Genomic DNA, 6,870 nt, shown 5'->3' with positions numbered 1-6,870 from the left:
GTGTGTTAAATAAATAGGGATTTTGAAGATAAGCAACTAAAATGAGTTTGGAGTTATAAAGGGCAAACAAACCACAGGCAATGGCTAACAATAGGATGAGATCTTGACAGTCACAAAGCCAGATGGCTGTGTACATCAACTGCTCTTTTGCAAATAAGTATCACCACTATTTTAAAATCAGAAAAATAGATAAATATAAGAAAGGATACTGACTATTTGTTGTAATCCAATGAATGGAAATTACTATAGCAGGCAGCAGCCCTTCTCCCAAGTAGCTGAGTGGCAGGTAGACATGGCTTACGAAAGGCTGGGGGAATGCAGAATGAAAGAAGTGATTGGAGACAGAGCATACCAATCAAGTTCCAGAAGAGAGAACTGTTGCTATGTGAGGACAGCTTCAAAGAACAGTGCAATGGTCTTCAGTCTCTGCCCCTCTCATCCAGACACACCTGCTGCTACACTATAAGTTAGCAACTGGTGGGGTACTGAGAAACAACCAGCATGGCTTTGTTGAGGGGAGATCATACCTAACAAACCTGGTGTCCTTTTATGACCAGGTAACTAACCAGATGGACATGGCACAGGAGGTGGACCTCATCTGCCTAGATTTCAACAAGGCCTTTGATACTGTTTCCTATGAAATCCTCTCAATTAAGTTGGAGAGTACTGGCCTCGACCAAGCTACCATGAGGTGGGTTGGCAACTGGCTCAGCAGCTGATCCCTGTGAGTGGTAATTGATGGGGTGACCTCATTCTGGAGGGCCACCTCCAGTGGTGCCCACCAGGGATCAGTGCTTGGGCCCATGTTGTTTAACATCTTTATAAATTATCTGGATGAGGGAGTGAAAAGCTCAATGATTAAGTTTGCGGATGATACCAAGCTGTGGGAGCACATGGGCACGTCTGAGGACAGGACAAAGATCCAGGATGACCTTGACAGGCTGGTCCTATGGGCTGAATGTAATCAAATTAGGTTCAACAGTGTTGGGTCAATCATCTGAGTAGGAAGAACCATGCCATATCTATACGATGGGTGGTGCTCCACTGGCTAGCACTGCATCCAAAAGGGACCTGGAAGTGACAATTGACCAGAGGATGAATATGAGCCACCAATGTGATGAAGTCACCAACAGAGCAAATAAAACTCTGGCGTGCATTGGCTGATACATTGCCAACAGATCCAGAGAGGTGTTCCTCCCCCCTCTATTCGACATTTGTGAGGCCACAGCTGGAGTACAGTGCCCAGTTCTGGGCACTGCACTTCAAAAAGGATGAGGACAAGCTCAAAAGGGTGCAGAGAAGGGCCACTTGGATGATCAAGGGCCTGGGGAAGATAGGCCTTATGAAGAGACACTTCAGAATCTGGGTTTGTTCAGTCTGAGTAAAAGAAGGCTGAGGGATAACTTGATAGCCACCTATAAATATGTCAAGGGAGAACACCGGGATCTGGGAGAGCAACTTTTCAGAAAAGCACCCCCTGGAAGGATGAGGAGCAATGGGCACAAGCTAGTCAAAGAAAAGTTTAGGCTAGACATAAGGAAACACTTCTTCTCCATACGGGTAACTAAAATCTGGAACACACTTCCAGCAGAAGTGGTGCAGTCACCGTCCCTGGCGGTGTTCAAGAAGAGGCTGGACAAATACCTTGCTGAGCTCATTTGAGCTTCATTACCTCCTTCCCGTGGCAGGGGACCGGGCTTGATGATCTTATAGGTCCTTTCTGGTCATTCTTTCTATGATTTCTATATTTCTATTTTTCCTTTCCTTAATTCAGTTCTTAGTTTAGTTGAATCCTTCCTGAATGTTTCTGCATGGTGTGCAGTTCACAAGGACCATAATTCAGCAAAGAGAAGTACAAGGTCAATGGAAGCCCTGTTTTTAGCAGCATCCTACAAAAAGGGAAAGGACAGGGTCTAGGTGCAAACCCTACTGAAAACTGGAATGCACTGTCTAAATGATAATAGCACAAGGTCATTAGAAAGCAACACCATGTAAACACTGATCTGCTCTGCACTGGGGCTCATGAATGTCTATAGGTATAGCTACAATGAATATCCACAGTGTGATGTTTCACAGCACATAAAAGTCAGTCCATGAAGCTTTGTGAGTCCCTCAGGTGTGTAATGATCTATAATATATAATTGTTACACTCTTCACCTGAGTGAGTCACCAGTATATTAATTTGTTTAAATAACTGAGTGCACTGACAGCAACCTCTTGTCTGTATGTAAAGAATAGAATGTCTCCTTACTGGAAATCATCCTTTCCTATTGTTCTATAAATCTGGGTGTTGTACAGTGTTCACCCTGTCTGTATCTAAAGTGCAAGGCTGGCAGTTTGCAGCTCTCTGAAAAAACTGAGAACAGTCCTTTTATAACTCTCCAGATTCACAAGTTTTTTCCTTCCTATGCTTCTCTCCAAATTATTTCCTACCCAGGCCCCCAGATTTACTCTGCTAAGATAGAGAGGACAGAATCCTACACACACCCACAATGTTCCATGGGCCGCTGCTGCTTTGCAAAGTGTGCTCCACCCAGGTATTACAGTGGTTTTACAGGGACCTAACATACTGCATGAAAACAGTTGTTCTGGTGACATTTCTCAACTGCCTAGCTGGGCTGAATTCCCAACCCCGGCATGACCATGCATTCCCAACCCCAGTATGACAATTGCACTGGAGAAACCAACTCAGCCCAACTGAGGCGGCAGCACCGGCTTCCCTCCCTCATCTCGCATGCAGATCGGGGGCCCTCAGCCCCGGGAGGACTAGCATAGCCCTGGCAGCCCTCCCGGGGTTCAGTCCCGATCTGCCTGCCCAAGGAGAGAGGCTGTTTTGAGTTTCTACATTATAGCCAATGGGCAAAACATTGAAACAGAGTTTAAACAGCCCCACTGTTTCAATGAAGGAAAATAAAACAGCTGTTTTGACTCAACATGAAATTTGAAACAAAATGCTGTTCCGTCCAAACCTCAAAACTGAAGTCGAAACGGAACAGTGCTGTTTCGCACAGCTCTAATGGACACCCAATGTTATAAATTAAAAATTTCCAAGTCAGACAACAAAAAAAATCACAAAATATTAACAAACAAGATTATATCATGTAAGATTATATTGTGTTTTGAGGTCTCTCTTCTCCTTATTGAATTCCCCTCCAGCCACTCAAAATGTATGCGGCAATTAAAACGCTGCTATCTCACACATTAGACAGAAGGAAGGGCATGGTGGCATTTTATAGACTAACTTGTTCAGAAATTGATTTGAGTCCTGTTAAAGCCCTTTCTGGAAGTCAAAGCTAAAACTGGAGTACACACCATTTTTGTATGATCTGATGATGAACAGCACTCATGGCTTTCCTCCAAACCCCATACTTTAAATGGATTAATTGTGTTCCCTCTCAGTGCCACACTATTCCCACCCCTCTGGCATGGAAAAATGAGGGTACAGTCCAAATACAAGATTCTTTTCTACTTTTCTAAGCCTGGTGTAAGTCCAGGAGAACAGAAGACAGGAGTTGAACAGTTGACATCGTTGACATTGACACAACACTGAAGAAGGAACCAAAGATAGCTTGAGCAGCTAGGCTTTCTTCTCTCTTCCTCCCCTAGTTTCACTCCTGTGGAACTGTGGTCCTATCTGTGGAGCTGCCTGATTTGCATCTCTGAAAACAAAGGCAAAGTCAACAAAGTCAAAAGTCCAAAATTTATGGGCTTTTCATAAATACTTGCTTCAGCACTGTCAGCTTTTTTGGACTATTTTCCCCTCTGTTGAACACTAAGTTCACTCAAAATTTGTTTAGAAATCCAATTATTCCTACATTTTTGCAGCAGTAAGAAATGTGATTTCTGACATTCCATGTTTATGCAAGTTGCCTACTTTAATTCTCACAAAATAATGTCAGGAGTGTGCAATTTAAATAAAGGATAAAAATTCATATTAGGGAATCCAGATGCAAATGAAAAGCTATATTCCTGGACTTTTTTGGCAGTAAAATCTCATAAATACCTCAATATCTAATAAACAGGAGTATGACAAACACCTATCTCTCCTAATAAGTTAAGCTGCTAGAAGTCATTGCTAAGCCATGCAAAAGTAAAATAAAAAGAGCAGCCTCCTTCCCTCCTGTTGAACGTTCATTACTTGATTATAGCTGAAAGATCCTAGAATTTGCAGTGCCTATCCATTTAATTTCCACTTCACAAGAAACACCATACACTCTTTAAGTAGTCCCCTTTTGTTCTGAGATCATTTCAGGACTGCACATGACTTGGCAACATCACATTGTCTAATTGCAGCAACTAATTTTTCCAGTTTGTTTGTGCCTTCCTATCGAGAAGACGGGCTGTCTTATTTTTTCGCCTTTGAGGGTATCATAATATAAGAAGCAAAACACCAGCCATAGTTAGACAGAATTATGTTATAAATCCTCACAGGAAAATATATTTTCTGAAGAATGCCTGGCAAACAAGTTTGCAAAATGACGTATTTGGTAAGTTTGCTGCAAGAGGCATAAATTTAAGCAACCTGGTAGATTCTCTCCCAAGGAACCATGTACAGAAAAATCATTTGCAAATTGACATGATCCCCTTCAGAACGTTTCTGCTATGTAAATATTCTCATGACTTTCCTAAAATGGGACTAATTTTCTGTTGTATGTACAAAATTAAGATTTAGCCCAACACACATTCTGTGTGTATTTTGTGTTCAGACAACAGTTAGCACAATGAGGTTCTGATGCATGATTAATTTTCTTAGGGGATACTGCAAGATAAATTAGTATTTGTATTATTAATAAAATACTGGTGTCTTCATTACACATGTCTAGGGATTTATTGCTGATATATAAATCCACTTCAGAGCTGCAGCTTTGCAAAAATGATTTCTATGAACATTTGATAGGCATACTGCATGCACATTTTTAAAACAAGTTAAAAAATACATTAATTTTGACTAATCATTAAGCTAGGGGAGGAAAATGGACTATAATTATATTTTAAACAAAAAAACCTAGGATTTTATTCTGAAATACTTGTAATAGTTGACTATTACAAATTATAAATCTAAGCTGATGATAGAGGAGAGCAAAGAATAAATAATACACTAAATAACTGGGAGAAGCTTAAAAAGACAGTTTGTCCAGTACTCCAGATATAGCTCTTGGCCCTGTATTCACTGAAGCCTGTAACAAAATCCCTAATGGCCTTGAGACAATCACTAGGTACAGACATTCAAAAGGCCTGAGGCAGAATTGATCAAACCTATGACTGTTTCTTTAAGCAGCATAGGTCAAAGTGAGAGTGAATCCATAGATTATATCAAGACTGTTTACCCTTTGGTGGGAGGGAGCAGGCAGGCTGCCTGCAGTGGCCAAGGCCAGCAGGCTGGGGCACTCCTGCATGCCTCTCTGCAGGCCCTGCAGACTCCCTGGGTTGCCAGAGACTGCCAAACTCAGCCAAGCACCACACCACCTCTGATGACCCACTCTGTCAGGAGTGGCCCAGGTCACAGAAGCTCCTTAGAAGGAAGGATCACACCCCTGGGAACTCTGGCCCCAATGGCAGCCACATTTCAATAATTAAAACTTCTAAAACATATTGAAGAGGATGCAATGGTTTTTAGCATTCAGGAAAATGGAGAATAATACTGGCATTAAAATTAATGAAAAAAGAATTTTAAAAAATTCTTAAACTCCAGTTGGTCAATACATACCAACCTTCCTTAAGAGGATGAAATAAATGAAGAGATGTGATCCTATATAATGCTCTGGTGTGTGTTTAGCTTTCCACTCTTAACATGAAAGGAAAGGAAAGGAAAGGAACAACACTTTAGGCAAGGCATTTTTATTTTTTGGTTGGGGTTTTTTTGGGGGGTGGGGGTGGGATTGGTTCCAGTATGCATATTCTATTCACAAAGCTTTTTCATAATCTAAACTCTATTAGTATCAGCACCATGGCAGATAACCAGTGTCTACAGAGATTTCTTCTTTCCTAAGAGCATAGAGCTTAAGTTTGTCATATCTTAAATAACTAAGACTTGCAGCAAAAGAATATTTATAGAGTTCAAGGCAGACTAGATCCTTTTTTGGTATTGTCTACAGACTTATTAAGCATGATCTCCTTTCTCTTTTGCAAGGGAATATCTGTAGGTCAAATCTGAGGTACTTCTTTAAAAGTAACATTTCTAAATCCTTCTGCAAAGGATGATATTTTCTGACGTGGCTTTTTACAAAGATACTGATGAATAAATTAAATAGAAATAAATTAAGGAAAGACAGCTTGAAAGGGGGGCCAAAAGTAAAAAGGTAAAATAAAAGGAGAAGAGTAAGGAAACTGTTTTCTTTATATAAGGGAAGACTGGGAGACACAGATCTGAGATCTGTTTCAGACTCTGTTACTGAAGTGTTGTATACAAGTCATTGTTCTTCTTTTCCTGCCACCTTCAGTGTCTGCCTTGTATATTTAGACCAGTGGACACAGACTGACGCATCTGGGGGAGGAAAGGAGCAGGCTTCCTCCCCCACTTGGGCGCAGGCCCACTCCTCCCCCATCCCCCTCCCTGTGTCAGCCCCAAGCCTGCTCTTCCTGTCCCCAACTTGGCCCGATGTTGGGGAGGAAGAGTGGGTGTGCCATGGCATCGGCCATGATGGAGAGGCCGGGGAGAACTGGGCCCGGGCCTGGGTCCAACGCAGGATGGGGACCGAGCTCAAACCAAAGGAAAAGCTAGCCTGCCAAGGCAGTGTTGTGGGGACTGCAGGCCAGGGCCAGCCCAGCCCAACATGGCAGCTGAGGGGGGAGGAGAGGCATGAGCCTCCTCCCCGCATCAGGCCCGGCCTACTCCTCCCCCACCCCAGCTCCCCAGTGTTGGCCCCAAAC

This window comes from Gavialis gangeticus, unplaced genomic scaffold, assembly GCF_001723915.1.
Source record: "Gavialis gangeticus isolate Ggan-Ray unplaced genomic scaffold, GavGan_comp1, whole genome shotgun sequence".
NCBI classification, from domain to species: domain Eukaryota; kingdom Metazoa; phylum Chordata; order Crocodylia; family Gavialidae; genus Gavialis; species Gavialis gangeticus.
This window is presented reverse-complemented; position numbering follows the sequence as displayed.